Source organism: Dendrobates tinctorius, unplaced genomic scaffold (assembly GCF_039654945.1).
Source record: "Dendrobates tinctorius isolate UK_male_01 unplaced genomic scaffold, ASM3965494v1 ptg000107l, whole genome shotgun sequence".
NCBI lineage: Eukaryota > Metazoa > Chordata > Amphibia > Anura > Dendrobatidae > Dendrobates > Dendrobates tinctorius.
Genome location: NW_027361775.1, coordinates 30,749,732 through 30,765,375, shown reverse-complemented (window position 1 = coordinate 30,765,375; position 15,644 = coordinate 30,749,732). Strand labels below are relative to the sequence as shown.

Genomic DNA, 15,644 nt, shown 5'->3' with positions numbered 1-15,644 from the left:
TTTTTCACACCTGCTGCATCGAGCCTGTGACATAGCGCTGTGATATTCAGTGGGCCTCACACAATCCAAGTGTCCAGTGTCTGCAGAAATTCAAAATCTCCCTTATCCTGTAGTCACTTTTTTCACACCTGCTGCATCGAGCCTGTGACATAGAGCTCTGATATTCAGTGGGCCTCACACAATCCAAGTGTCCAGTGTCCACAAGTGTCTGCAGAAATTCAAAATCTCCCTTATCCTCTAGTCACTTTTTTCACACCTGTGCCATCGAGCCTGTGACATAGCACTGTGATATTCAGTGGGCCTCACACAATCCAAGTGTCCAGTGTCCACAAGTGTCTGCAGAAATTCAAAATCTCCCTTATCCTGTAGTCACTGTTTTCACACCTGCTGCATCGAGCCTGTGACATAGCGCTGTGATATTCAGTGGGCCTCACACAATCCAAAAGTGTCCAGTGTCCACTAGTGTGTGCAGAAAATCTAAATCTCCCCTGTCCTATAGACACCTTGTACCTTGTTTTACATTACTATATAGTTTGTAGGATTTTGTCTACATTTCTACCAAAAATGAGGAAGGCTGGTGGAAGAGGCTGTGGAATTGAGCGGGGGTTGGCAGCTGGTAATGATGGTGTTGGTGGTGGATCTGATGGTAGTGGCAAAAGCAAAATAGGACCGAATGCAGGAGGTGTTGAGCCTGCGTCATCGTCTGGCTCCATAAGGCTTCGAAGGCTTAGTTTTCTAGGAGTTGGCAAACCGCTTTTAACGCCAGAGCATCAGGAAAAAGTTTTGTCTTACATTGCTGACTCAGCCTCCAGCTCTATCGCCTCCTCTTCTGAAGTTGTAAAAAGTAAAAGCACTGAGTCGTCATTGGAGGCTCATGTTCATGAACCACACCTTTCCTTGTGTCCTTCACCACAACCAAGATTGAAGGATGACACAGGCCATACTACTGATTACTCCATGGAGCCGTTTTCACATACCATGCCTGGATTATCAAGTGAAATGGTGAATTACCCAGGCCAAGATGAATCTGACATGGAGTGCACTGATGCACAGCCGCTGATAGATGATTCTGCTGGTACATTCACTCAGAGCACTACATTGTCCTCGCAGTGTACAGAGCTAGATTCTGACCCTGATGAGACTCAGGTGCCCCTTCCCGCACACTATACCACCATACACGTGACACAGAGGAAGGTGCACATGACATTGAAGAGGAGGTGATGGATGACCCAGTTGTTGACCCAGATTGGCATCCATTGGGGGAAGAGGGTGCTGCTTCCAATAGCTCAGATGAGGAGCATCCACAGCAGACATCAACATCGCAACAGCTGTTATCTGGCAGGCCCGGAGCACTCCAAAGACAGGTTCCAAAAATCAAAAAAGAGTTGCTGGACAGCTTGTCCAGAGGGTCAAAACATCACAGCGTGCTAGGCTGCAAAATGTCTGCCAAAGTAGGAAGAGTGCAGTGTGGCACTTTTTTGAACAAAATCCTCATGATCAGGACAAGGTTATCTGTAAGAAGTGCGCAAAGACCTTTAGCCGAGGGAAAAATCTGAAAAATTTGAAGACCAGTTGCATGCTTAGACATTTAACCAGCATGCACTTGCAAGCGTGGACACAACACCAAACCTCAAGTGCCACATGTGCAACTGATCACAAAGAAGGTAGTCAGCAACGCTACATTGTTTCCCCCACTGTAAGCCCACCGGTTAGCACAGCAGCAAATGTTGAGGTGTCGTTGCAAGGCCACAGCAGTCAGGGAATCCCACTGTTATATCAACGAAAGACTGAATCTAGGCCATCAGAAAGAACACCAACTCCATCACCATCATCAACCCTCTCTCAGTCCGCCCTGTCCACCGCTACTTCCACCATATGCAGCTCTCAAGTCCAACTCACCCCCCCAGACACTATGAGTAGGTCAAGAAGGTACTCAGTCTCATCCGCGTACACTGGGTTTGAACGCCCACATTGCCAAACTAATCTCGTTTGAGATGATGCCCTATCGGTTGGTGGAAAGCGCAGCTTTCCGCTAACTCAAGGCCTATGCAGTACCACGCTATGACCTACCCAGTCGCCACTTCTTCTCTCGCAAAGCCATCCCAGCCCTCCACCATCATGTGAAAGACCGCATTGTCCATGCACTCAAGCAGTCAGTGAGCGGAAAGGTGCACCTCACAACTGATGCATGGTCCAGTCGGCATGGCCAGGGCCGTTACGTGTCCATCACTGCGCACTGGGTTAATGTGGTGGATGCAGGGTCCACAGGGGACAGCGGTGGTGGGACAGTGCTGCCTAGCCCACGGTATAGGAAACAGTTGGCTGTAGGCGTTCCACCCTCCTCCTCCTCCAGAAGCGAAAGCTCGTCCACAGAGCGCAGTCGTACGAGCACTCCATCTGCAGCTGCCACTGTTGCACACGAGGTGTCCCCCTATCGAGCAGCTAGTGGAAAGCGTCAGCAGGCTGTGTTGCAGATGATGTGTTTGGGCGACAGACACACTGCCGAGGTGCTGGCCGAGTACTTGAAGCGACAAACTGAGTCATGGCTGGGCAGTGTACATCTTGAGGCAGGCAAGGTAGTTAGTGATAACGGCCGTAATTTTGTGGCAGCCATAGCCCTTTCAAAACTCAGCCACATACCTTGCTTGGCTCACACCTTGAACCTGGTGGTGCAGTGCTTCCTCAAAAATTATCCGGAGTTAACAGCCCTGCTCCATAAGGTGCGAAGACTGTGCGCGCACATCCACCGGTCGCCTGTACACTCCGTTCGTATGCAGAAGCTGCAGCGATTGCTCCACCTTCCCAACCACCGCCTCATTATCGACATTGCAACAAGGTGGAACTCCACCCTGCACATGGTGGAGCGGCTGTGCGAGCAGAGGCAGGCCATAATGTATTTGTGGGAGGATACACGGCCAGGCACTTTGAGAGCAGACATGGAGTTGACAGGTGTGCAGTGGTCGAAGCTGAAAGACCTCTGTAAAGTCCTTCAGTGTTTTGAGGAATGCACACGGCTGGTAAGCGCAGACGACGCCATCCTAAGCATGAGCATCCCACTTATGCGTCTGCTCATGCAAACTTTGACGCACCTTAAGGAGCAGGCGTCTGCAGCCAATGTTGACGAGGAGGAAGAGGTGGAGGGAATCCTTGATGACATTCAGCCATTGTCTGCTCAGGGACCTCTCCTGGACGAGTTGGAGGAAGAAGAGGAGGAGGATGATGATGGGGATGATTACTTAGGGGAGGAGGATGCATCTCGTGGGGCAAGTGAAAATGTTGGCGTGGCAAGGTCTGGTACAGGGTTTGTGCGTGACTGGAGGGATGTGGATTTGCCAGAAAGTGCTCCTCCAACCAGCACTCGCAGTGCATCATTGACACAGGGAACATTGGCCCACATGTCAGATTATGCCTTGCGGATCCTAAAAAGGGACCCCCGCATTGCCAAAATGATGAACGATGACAACTCCTGGTTGGCCAGCATCCTGGATCCACGCTATAAAGGCAAATTACAAAACATCATGCCACAGGAGAACCTTGACCTAATATTGGCTAATAAACAAGCAACTCTGGTAAATCGGTTGCTTGAGGCATTCCCAGCACACAGCAGCGGTGATGGTTCTCACACGAGCCGTACGGGCCGGGGGCAGCTTGGCAGAGGTGTTCATGGTGCACACAGCAGAAGTGGCGTTGGAGACAGGGGTTTCATGACAATGTTGTGGACTGATTTTTCAAGTACCGCTCACACAACTGGTAATACAGCATCGATGGAAAGTGACAGGAGACAGCAGTTGTCAACTATGGTTACAAACTACTTTTCCTCCCATATCGATGTTCTCCCACACAGGTCATTCCCCTTTGACTATTGGGCTGCTAAACTGGACACCTGGCCTGAATTGGCACAATATGCCTTACAGGAGCTCGCTTGCCCAGCTGCAAGTGTGCTATCGGAAAGAGTCTTCAGTGCGGCTGGATCAATCCTGACAGCAAAAAGGACCCATCTGTCAACCCAAAATGTGGATGATCTAACCTTCATTAAAATGAACCATGCATGGGTTTCCAAGGATTTTGTCCCACCTTCCCCTGATGACACATAGGGTGACAGAAAAATGGCTTGCTTTGGTCCACCTCTTCCTGGGACTTGACCTATTTCGCCTTTTGCATCAGCTGAATGTCCAACATCAACATATGCCACTTTCTAAAACTCCCTAACTGTGCTGCCTCCCCCCCCCATGGCCGGGGTCACCACCTAGCGCATGACACCGTGCGAGTGCCGTTGCCCTGGACAGGTGGGTAGGCCGACTCTTGGGCGCGGGCACTGGCACAGGGTCCCTCATAGTGCAATCAAGTGTCTCTGACGGTGGTGGTGCACACCCGCCGTCAGACACACCGCCGTACTATGAGGGGCCCAGTGCCAGTACCGACGCCCACGAGTGGGCCCCCCTTGCTTGGGCAGGGCCCCAGCATTTGCAATCTTTACCTCTCCCTGCTCCTCCGCTGTGTAGTCTGGGCCGTCAAATCCATACTGGGCCTAACACCGTCTGAGCCTGCCTCCTGATGTATAGACATATCTTTTGAATGTGTACGCTATCCATACATGTTAGGCTAGTTTCACATTAGCGTTTAAACGACGCGCGCACGGCGCCGCTTAAGCCCCGCCCCGAGCCGGCTCCCTGCCCGCCCCATCCGGGATCACCGCCTACTTTCGCATTTGCACGCATGCGATCGGCGCACCCTATCTTTAGCATAGGGTGCGCAGATCATGCGCTGCCAGTGTGAAAGTAGCGTGCTGCGCACTTTTGACGGTGCGCCGTGCGCGCCGAAATGCAACATGCTGCATTTCCGCGCGCGCGGCGCACAGTCAAAAGTGCGCAGCACGCTACTTTCACACTGGCAGCGCATGATCTGCGCACCCTATGCTAAAGATAGGGTGCGCCGATCGCATGCGTGCAAATGCGAAAGTAGGCGGTGATCCCGGATGGGGCGGGCAGGGAGCCGGCTCGGGGCGGGGCTTAAGCGGCGCCGTGCGCGCGTCGTTTAAACGCTAATGTGAAACTAGCCTTATCCGGGGATACGGTACCCTTTCTCACCTTTGTGCAATCACGTGCAAGCCATACTGGGCCTAACACCGTCTGAGCCTGCCTCCTGATGTATAGACATATCTTTTGAATGTGTACGCTATCCATACATGTTATCCGGGGATACGGTACCCTTTCTCACCTTTGTGCAATCACGTGCAAGCCATACTGGGTCTAACACCGTCTGAGCCTGCCTCCTGATGTATAGACATATCTTTTGAATGTGTACGCTATCCATACATGTTATCCGGGGATATGTTACCCTTTCTCACCTTTGTGCAATCACGTGTAACCCATACTGGGCGTGAGAACGCTGGCGAGCTGTTAAGCAAGCTACAGCACCTGTGGTTTGCACACGTAAGTTTTTCATTTTTTTCAGGAATGACGGTTAGGCCTAATTCCAGAACTGCGGTTGACCTGCACTTACTGGGAAATCATCGTTCGCGAGTAATAATTGTAATCAGTGATCCCCATCACTAACATTGTTCAGCGGGTTATCTGCACCTGTAAGCGACAAACGCTGGCCTTTTCAGTGTAGCGCCAGTGTAGCAGCCACGGACATGTAAGGGCATGACACACCAGTTATTGGCCAATCTCATGTGCCAGAGCCTCACGTGTCCCTCTAGTAAGCCAGACTCGGACCGCGGGGCATGACGGAGTCTCGTTCGTTAACGGAATTAAGCTTGCAATGTGTGCATCTGTTCTGTAGCTGGCATGGTTGAGGTTGCCCGTGTTGAGTCAAATTACGCCGTAGGCTCCACTCCTGGTGGTGCCCTTCTGGACATTCCTTTAAGGTTCAGCTTTGCAACCATACTGCCCACGTAAAACAAACACTTTGCCTTCATGAACGCTGTTTGGAGGGTCATGACTCGTGGGAATAACGCCGCCCAATCAGTTAACCTGCTAGAGAGATCCTTCGTTTCTCCCAAGCATGACATCACACTCCCTAGGAGGAAGGTAATGCCACTGTGGCGACCGTACTCCTGGGGGCGACACAAGTGCACTGATGCCCAGCCACTGCTCGATGAATCTGCTGGTACATTGACCCAGACCACTACATTCCCCTCGCACGCTACCCGGCCTGAATCTGACCCTGATGAAACTCAGGTTACCCTTCCCATATACAGTTCCATCTTACACGGTGACAAAGAGGAAGCTGCAGATGAAAGTGCAGGTTCGGCCCACCCGCCATCAGACACACCACCGTACTATCAGGGGCCCTGTGCCAGTGCCGTCGCCAACGAGTGGGCCCCCCCTGCTTGCTCAGGATCACAGCACTTGCAAGGTTGAAATACTGTGCAGTGAGATGGAAGATGGGGACGACGAGGAGTCCAGACTAGTACAGGGATTCCCTAGCGAGGAGACTTATTTCATTGTTTTCAATGTTGGGACAGCAATTTTTGGGGAGCACTATACTCTGGAGAATGATAGATGGGGCCCACCATACACTGGAACATTCCAAAGGTGGACATCAGACACTGGAGCAGCATTTACGGGGCCCATTATACACTAGCGCATTAGAAATGGGGCCCATTATGTTTGGAGCATTATTTGGGCCCATAAGACAGTGGAGCTTCATCCATGGGGACCAACATATACTGTAGCATTATGTGGAGCTCATCATATACTGTTTCAAACATTATATGGGACCAATGATTCTGTATGGAGAAATAGATGGGCCTCGTCATGAGATGTAAAAAGTGAAGTATTTTTCATTGTACTATACCGCTATTTCTCTGCCGTATCGGAGCATGATGAGTTGTGGTATTATGTGTTAAAGGGGCGCTCTTTCGCCCAGGGCACATGAAAACCTGGAGCCAGCCCTACCCCCCCACAACTTTAGCCAAATAACCCCCATTTTTCAGTGCGTAACTTGTATTATGAAGTTAATTAAGGTTGACCAGCTTAAGTAAGAAGAATTGATGCTTTTGGCATTCAAATGAGCACTGTAGGTGTGCTTCCTGTCCTCCTCTCACTGCCGACTTTTATTCCCCATTGACTTACATTGGGTTTCGTGTTTCGGGACGACCCCGACTTTTCCCTATAATCGGCCGATCTTGCTCGACCCGACTTTTGGAAAAGTCGGGTTTCACAAAACGAAACTCGACCATAAAAAAACAAAAGTCGCTCAACTCTATTATGCACCATAACCTGTACAGATGGGAACAATAGCAAGCCCTATGAAATATCCATTAATTATAAATAAATTACATGTACAGCATGTCCACAAGGTGTGCATGTATAATACAAAGCAGCCTTACATAAAAGTGCAGAAGAGATAACTAGTTGCAGATTATATCCATATACATAATGAAGGCAAAAAATAATTTTGTAATACAATGGTGCATGGATTAAAGGTGCAGTGATCATGTTGAATCACAAGTGGGTCACAGGTATTTTTAATCTAAAAAAAACTTTAGCTGAAGATTTTACATTTTTACACAGGGAAATGGGTAGAAATCCAACCAAAAAGTATCACACAATTTGTTGAACATGGCAATACCTCATATGTGGCTGTACTGCACAAATAACCAACACAGCGATATTGGATGGAACGTTATTCAACTGAGCACAGATTTACCTAGCATAGTTTGTGGTCTCCATATAAAGGGCCTTTAAGTGCCAGAAGAGCAGAATTCCCCCCTCAAGTGATTTTTTAGGAAATTACAAGCTTCTGGGATTGTATGTACAGGTTTAGTGACAATTTTGACACTGTTTTCCAGAAATAAGCCGCAATGGATGTTGAGGAGTGAAAATTGCAAATCTGCCATTGTAGTGCCCGTACATTACTTGTCTCCAGAAGCACGACCTGGACACTCTAAAAGGTTCTTATCGCTACACTACTGAAAGATGTGGATGCAAAATAAGGCTTATTAACACTGTGGGGCTCAGAAGGTGAAGGGGGGCATTTGGATTTGAGAGTGCTAAATTTCTTTTTTGGGCGAGAAGCCATTTTGCTCTTCCAGAGGCTTTGTGTTACCAGTAACGTGGAAGCTCCTTATATTTCCTTTCAACAGATGACAGTCCTGAGTGGGGACTTTTTTTGTGGGTTGAGAGGAAGCATTTATTAGGAACATTTTACATAAAATTTTGGATCCCATTTATCCTGTGCTCTACATTGAGCACTTACTTTGGAGTATCCATGTAAATCTGAGTGACTTGATTCAGTTGAAACCCCTGAGTGATCCATTCACTATAATGAGGCAGCAGAGTTACTCTCTGGACTCAGTCTGGACTCTTCAGTGTCCTTTTCAGAGGTGCACAAAACTAGACAACTGAGCTTTTACGCATGCTTAAAAAGACAGACACCACACGATCATAGGCTAGACAACGTCCACTGTATCTCCATCTACCTTCATTAAAGGGTATGATATAGCACTTACTTTGGAGTATCCATGTAAATCTGAGTGACTTGATTCAGTTGAAACCCCTGAGTGATCCATTCACTATAATGAGGCAGCAGAGTTACTCTCTGGACTCAGTCTGGACTCTTCAGTGTCCTTTTCAGAGGTGCACAAAACTGGACAACTGAGCTTTTACGCATGCTTAAAAAGAGACACCACACGATCATAGGCTAGACAACGTCCACTGTATCTCCATCTACCTTCATTAAAGGGTATGATATAAAAAAGGGAATTAGACCTACCGGTAATTCTGTTTCCTGTAGTCCCTCAGGACAGCACCATGGAGGACGTCCTTCCTTGCCCTATAGTGGGACAGGATCAGAGAGAGGTTAAAAGGCACCTCCCACCTCCACCCTCCAGTGTTTTTTCAAAGTACCACCGAGGATGGATGGAAATGGTCTAAACACGCCCTTACAAACGCGTCTGTAAGACCCTTTAGCGGCTCCATCCCCATCTCGAGCCACGATGACCTGATGGATGAACAATCTGCCGATCGATTCCATGCAAGCCTAAAGACAAACATAAGGGAGGGAACTAAGGGTGCTGTCCTGAGGGACTACAGGAAACAGAATTACCGGTAGGTCTAATTCCCTTTTTCCCTTACGTCCCTCCGGACAGCACCATGGAGAATACCAAAGCAAAGGTCTCAGGGTGGGTACAGAAGCCCCCAGATCAAAGTTCTAGGTAAGAACCAGGCTAGATCCAGACATTATCTATAAGATGAGAAGAAATATAGATATCGAAAGGGATCTACAAAGGTAATCACCGCAGTGAGTGTCTGATATATGTCTATAATGGCCAATTTCAGTATGAATGTGGCAACAAGATTTGCAGTGGAACAACCTGTTGCACCCCAATACCACTAATGAACCGCAGTGAATTACAGTTATTGTGATAGATACTTATGAACACCGCAGTCACAGAAATAGGATTAAAACCTTATTGTCCAGCAAAAGGTATGGTGATAACCACAGCCATAATACAAAGAGGACTGTACAGACCGTTTATTCGCTGTATTTGCTTATAACACAGGATAGTTCCTTCGTCGGTCCTCCTGGGCCCGGCTTAAATCTTGGCTAGAGACCACCTTACCATACTACAAGGAAACCTGCAGGCCAGAGACCCTGCTCCGCTGGCCGATCAGAGCAATAACAGTACATGGAAAATAGCGGAGTATTGGGACGTATGTACCCTACTCATCCAGGAGGTCTTGTGTATTCTGAATCCTTTACATGTCTAAACCTCAAGAAAGGGTTGGCTATTATTTAAGACTAAGGAAATACTCCATCTGGCAGGTAACCTCTCCTGCCACTTACCAACATTGGCTTTTCATTAGAAGCATTGAAAGGGAAATGTGGATCCTCACGCCTGTTTTACTGATGTTAGACACGAGAGTCTGGACTTTGGAACTGAGGAGAGTAAGTGTGTGCTTCTATACAAGTCATTAGCCCAGACACTGTAAATGTGTAAACTTATTCATATGTTATATCCTAAAAGGCAATCTTCTTAGAGATATTTATACCCCTGACTGCTATGGTGCGAGGAACCACACTCTTTAACTAGAGGGAAGTAGGTTTCCTCCCATCGCAGAGGGGATTGACTACTGCGAGGCAGATGGGCTATGGGTTCTCGACTGCCAGAGTCATGGATACCGCTTCTTTACCTTAGGAGCCCTGACTCCCGTAAGAGCAGCGAGTATGGGATCCTCTGCCACCTGATGCAGGGCTGCTGAACCGTCACCAGGTACAAAAAGTAGTGATGCCACCCCTGGTAAACATAATAGAACTGATTTATAGGACAAGAATCTGCCTAACGGGTCTCTATCAAGGAAACCAGTCCGACTGCTCTATGTGGAGTCGGGAAGAATTGTTTCCTCCCACCTTATGGGATTTTCTGCACCCAGGCTATGTCCACTTAAAGGATGAACCCCAAAGACGTATGTCTCGCTTTAAAAGTTGACTATGAGAGGGACCTGCCTTTAGCCCTCAAGACAGTAACTCGCTTTAGAGTTCTGTTCCAAATAGAAGAAATGCTAAGTTACTAGGCCAATTCAAGCATAACTGTTCGTCTGGCTAAGTCCAGCTGCCAAGAATGAAGCAACCGAAACTGGGTCTAGGCCCGAAACACAAAGACCAGAGTTGGGGCCTGAGACAACCATACAAGGTGTGGCCCACAAAAATGCCTAGGACAGAAGGTCTAAGCCAGAGGCCCAAAGCCACAGCACCCGAGGTATTATGAAGCACAGAGGTATTAGGACCCATAAACGACCCCCTGAGGCGCAGGGGTACCAAAGCCTTATGACGCCATATGATGCACAAAAGCCTTATGCTGTACAGAAGCGCTATGAAGCAATATGATGCATAGAGCCACTGTGAAGGCTTATGATGCAATATGATGCACCCAGGGACTATGAAGCTATATGATGCAGTATGACGCACAGACACTATAGAGCTCTATGTTGCAGCACAAAGGCACTATGAAGCCACATAGTGGAATACGCTGCACAGAGGTCCCATGATGTCGTATGGTGAACAGAGGCACTATGCAGCCCCCTGATGCAGTCTGATGCACAAGGGAACTATGAAGCCACATGATGTACAAAGGGCACTATGAAGCCATATGATGACGTATGATGTACCAAAGTACTATGACGCCATATGATGCACAGAGGTACTATGAAGCACAATGATGCAACCTGAAGCGCAATGATGCAATATGATGCACAATGATACAATATGATGCACAATGATACAATATGATGCACAATGATACAATATGATGCACAGTGATACAATATGATGCACAGTGATGCAATTTGATGCACAGTGATGCAATTTGATGCCCAGTGATGCAATTTGATGCACAGTGATGCAATATGATGCACAGTGATGCAATATGATGCACAGTGATGCAATATGATGCACAGTGATGCAATATGATGCACAGTGATGCAATATGATGCACAGTGATGCAATATGATGCACAGTGATGCAATATGATGCACAGTGATGCAATTTGATGCACAATGATGCAATTTGATGCACAATGATACAATTTGATGCACAATGATACAATATGATGCACAATGATACAATATGATGCACAATGATACAATATGATGCACAGTGATGCAATATGATGCACAGTGATGCAATATGATGCACAGTGATGCAATTTGATGCAATTTGATGCACAGTGATGCAATTTGATGCACAGTGATACAATTTGATGCACAATGATACAATATGATGCACAATGATACAATATGATGCACAGTGATACAATATGATGCACAGTGATGCAATATGATGCACAGTGATGCAATATGATGCACAGTGATGCAATTTGATGCACAGTGATGCAATATGATGCACAATGATACAATATGATGCACAGTGATGCAATTTGATGCACAGTGATGCAATATGATGCACAATGATACAATATGATGCACAGTGATGCAATTTGATGCACAGTGATGCAATATGATGCACAATGATACAATATGATGCACAGTGATACAATATGATGCACAATGATACAATTTGATGCACAATGATACAATATGATGCACAGTGATGCAATTTGATGCACAGTGATGCAATTTGATGCACAGTGATGCAATTTGATGCACAGTGATGCAATTTGATGCACAGTGATGCAATATGATGCACAGTGATACAATATGATGCACAGTGATGCAATTTGATGCACAGTGATGCAATATGATGCACAATGATACAATATGATGCACAGTGATGCAATTTGATGCACAGTGATGCAATATGAGGCACAATGATGCACAGAGGCAGTATGGCGCACGGCGGTCGTATGGCGCACGGCGGTCGTATGGTGCACGGCGGCAACATATCGTGCACGGCAGCAGCATGTCGTGCACAGCGGCCGTATGTCGTGCACAGCGGCCGTATGTCGTGCACAGCGGCCGTATGTCGTGCACAGCGGCCGTATGTCGTGCACAGCGGCCGTATGTCGTGCACAGCGGCCGTATGTCGTGCACAGCGGCCGTATGTCGTGCACAGCGGCCGTATGTCGTGCACAGCGGCCGTATGTCGTGCACAGCGGCCGTATGTCGTGCACAGCGGCCGTATGTCGTGCACAGCGGCCGTATGTCGTGCACAGCGGCCATATGTCGTGCACAGCGGCCATATGTCGTGCACAGCGGCCATATGTCGTGCACAGCGGCCATATGTCGTGCACAGCGGCCATATGTCGTGCACAGCGGCCATATGTCGTGCACAGCGATACGATGTTCAGCGGCGATACGATGCACAGAGACAAAACGATGCCCCCATGATGTAATATGATGCACAGATTACGGCCCTGCTTGAAGGTGCCAAACAAGAGGCCAGGTCCCCAGCTACCTCCAAGAGAGCAATCAGAGATCCGGATAAACCTTCGCTCTGAATAGTATATCTCAATTGTCAGACCAGCTCCACCTGAAGGAGCTAATTAATGAGACTCAGGTGGAGAGCAGACTCCCTGGAGACCCTGTGTTGCATTCCACCATGTGTCCAGCCATAAGGCTCTGTGCAGACCTGGTCTGCAACTAACTGAGGTCCCATTATGAGATGTGGCTTGGACAAATGGCCTTACTATAGCCTAGAGGTCCAAGGCCTAGCTGCTTATATGTGGAGCATATCTCAGCACATGAGGCTCTAGGCCCAGCTTTGGCACCAAGGCATGAGGCTAGTATTAACCCAGAGGCCAGGCTCTGAACACAACATTCCAGCGTGCACTCACCTGTGCTGGCTCCACACCTGCTAGAAAGACAGGGGGAGCTGGTAACGCCGAGAGCCTACCATGGAGGGAATTGGCGTTCGGTCAGGAATGTTGTATTACTGCCAGTGATTTCCCCACGAGATCCAAGAAACTAGGCTGTTGCCTGTCTCGTTCTGCACTTCCGCGTTCTGCCGTGGAACGCACGCCGACCTTATGCTGACGTTGCCGGAGGCGCGGCGGCCTTCTCCACCGCATGCTTTCCGGAATTAACCATGTTTTGCCGGCCGGCGTCCGAGCCGAGAGCCTCCCACCGGGAGGAGCGGCTCAACCCAGGAGCACGTCCGCTCGACTGGTCTCTGGGGCAGAGGGACTCCCCACCGGGAAGTGTCGGCCCTGGGCCCCTTGGCAGGGGGAAGGATTGGACGCACCGCACGATCCCCCTGAGCCCATCATGCAGGCTGGCTGAGGAACTTCTCTAAGAGGTGTCAGCCACGGTCCACTTGACAGCGGGGAAGAGAGGGCTGAGACCCCCAATCCCGTCTGGTACAACGAATGACGGCTGAGGGACCTCTCCCAGAGAGGAATCAGCCACAGACCACCTGCCAGGGGAATGGAAAGCAATAAATGTCCACAGGCTATCTTCGCTCTAAGAGCAACCTCTCATACAACCGTCCCCTGCCGGGACAGGAAAAACACTGGAGGGTGGAGGTGGGAGGTGCCTTTTAACCTCTCTCTGATCCTGTCCCACTATAGGGCAAGGAAGGACGTCCTCCATGGTGCTGTCCGGAGGGACGTAAGGGAAAACATATTTCTTTACATGTTTTTATTTTTTGCAGTGTTCATAGAAAGGGGTTATATAGTGACAGGATTCTATATCAAGTAGGATAATTTTTTTCAATTTTTTGTTCTTTATTATGCGATTTTTACATTTTTAGAATTTATGTATTTTTTGTAAACTCGCATACATGGGAATGCACTAGATCTGTCAATGTTAAACTGAAAATGCCTTTTAGACCATACTCTTAGTATGGTCTAATAGGCCACCATAGCTGACAGACCATGTCATTATTTGACATCCTGCTGTCATGGGAACCTTCGGGCCCCTGTAAACATGGTGAAGGGGGGGGGGTCAATTAGGTGAGAAAAACCCCTGTCTCGCCTAACCGTCTAAATGCTGCGATTGATATCAATCACAACATTTAGAAGGTTAAGCAGCCGGGGGCAGTGCAGGCCCTGGCTGTGACAGCCGGAGGATAGCTATCTTTTAAAGCCAAGCTACTGGTGGCGATCTTGCAGGCACAGCTCCTGTGCCCACAGTCGCCAGGACTTTTACGAGAACTCACTGCAAGATAGGACTTCCTGGTATCTCTAGAGTCAGGAAAGTGTTAAAAAAAAGTGATTAGAGCTCAGCTCCTGCTGTTAAAGGCAGATACCAGTTATGTAACCTAGCAGGCATCTGCTACATGTGGAGCAGGCTCAGCTCCTGATCCCGCTTCACACACCCTTACCTGCTCCATGATGGATATATCAGTTTCACACTTTTTTTTGCCTATGTTAAACGGATAGTCGGATATGAAAAGATCAAAATTGTTCAGATATTATCACCAATATCTCATCAGCTTACTATTGAAAATAAAACAAAAAAAAAAAAAAACAGGTCAGTGTTTTTCGAACATTTATGAACTTGTTCAATGTGCTACCCGAGTTCTCTTATCATACACTTGCACAGGTTAATTTAATCCAAGACTGGGATAAAAAATGGATGTGTGTTTATCTTTTGCGGACACCATATGCAAAATAAAGTGCGCCATACAATGTATTGAGTATGTGTCTTATCCGTGAAAAATACAGATGGGACAGATGAAAAAAAAAATCTAAGTGTGAAAGGGGCCTTTAGTTGCATTTAGACAGTCCATTCATGCAGCTAAATGACTGCAATTGATACGTGTAAGCAGCTTGATAGAGTATTTAGGAAGGACTACCGCAGTTTCATATAGAATGATGACTAATCTTTGTTGACACAAGACAAGGGTTTGCCAAGAACAATCATTTTTGAGCAAGCTTAATCATTACACCCAACAAATGTTTGATAAGTGGTTCTGTTTATACAGCGTAAATTTAACCTTAAAGTTAACGTAGTGGGCACAAAATTATGTTCCAAGGTGCCCATCAAAATAACATCATACATAGGCACAAACAGATGGACCCTACTCTATAACATAATGAGACAATCAAAGTCAAATGGTAAAAAGCCAAAAACAACAACATCAAAACTACCAAGAAAAAGATCTCTATGGCAAATGCAATACATTTGAGATGTCTGTATATCACTTTTGAAATTGCAAAGTCAGCAGAAAAAATGTACACTATTTACCAAGTTACCCTTAAAGACTAAGCAGAATGTACGATTGCGTAGTTTTCCTTT

The 15,644-nt window shown here is 47.6% G+C and overlaps 1 protein-coding gene across 2 annotated transcripts in view; it reads right to left on the bottom strand.

Annotated features, from left to right (window-relative positions):
- DIS3L2 (DIS3 like 3'-5' exoribonuclease 2) overlaps window positions 1-15,644 on the bottom strand; it is a 663,234-nt gene that overhangs the window by 328,878 nt on the left and 318,712 nt on the right. The window lies entirely within an intron of this gene.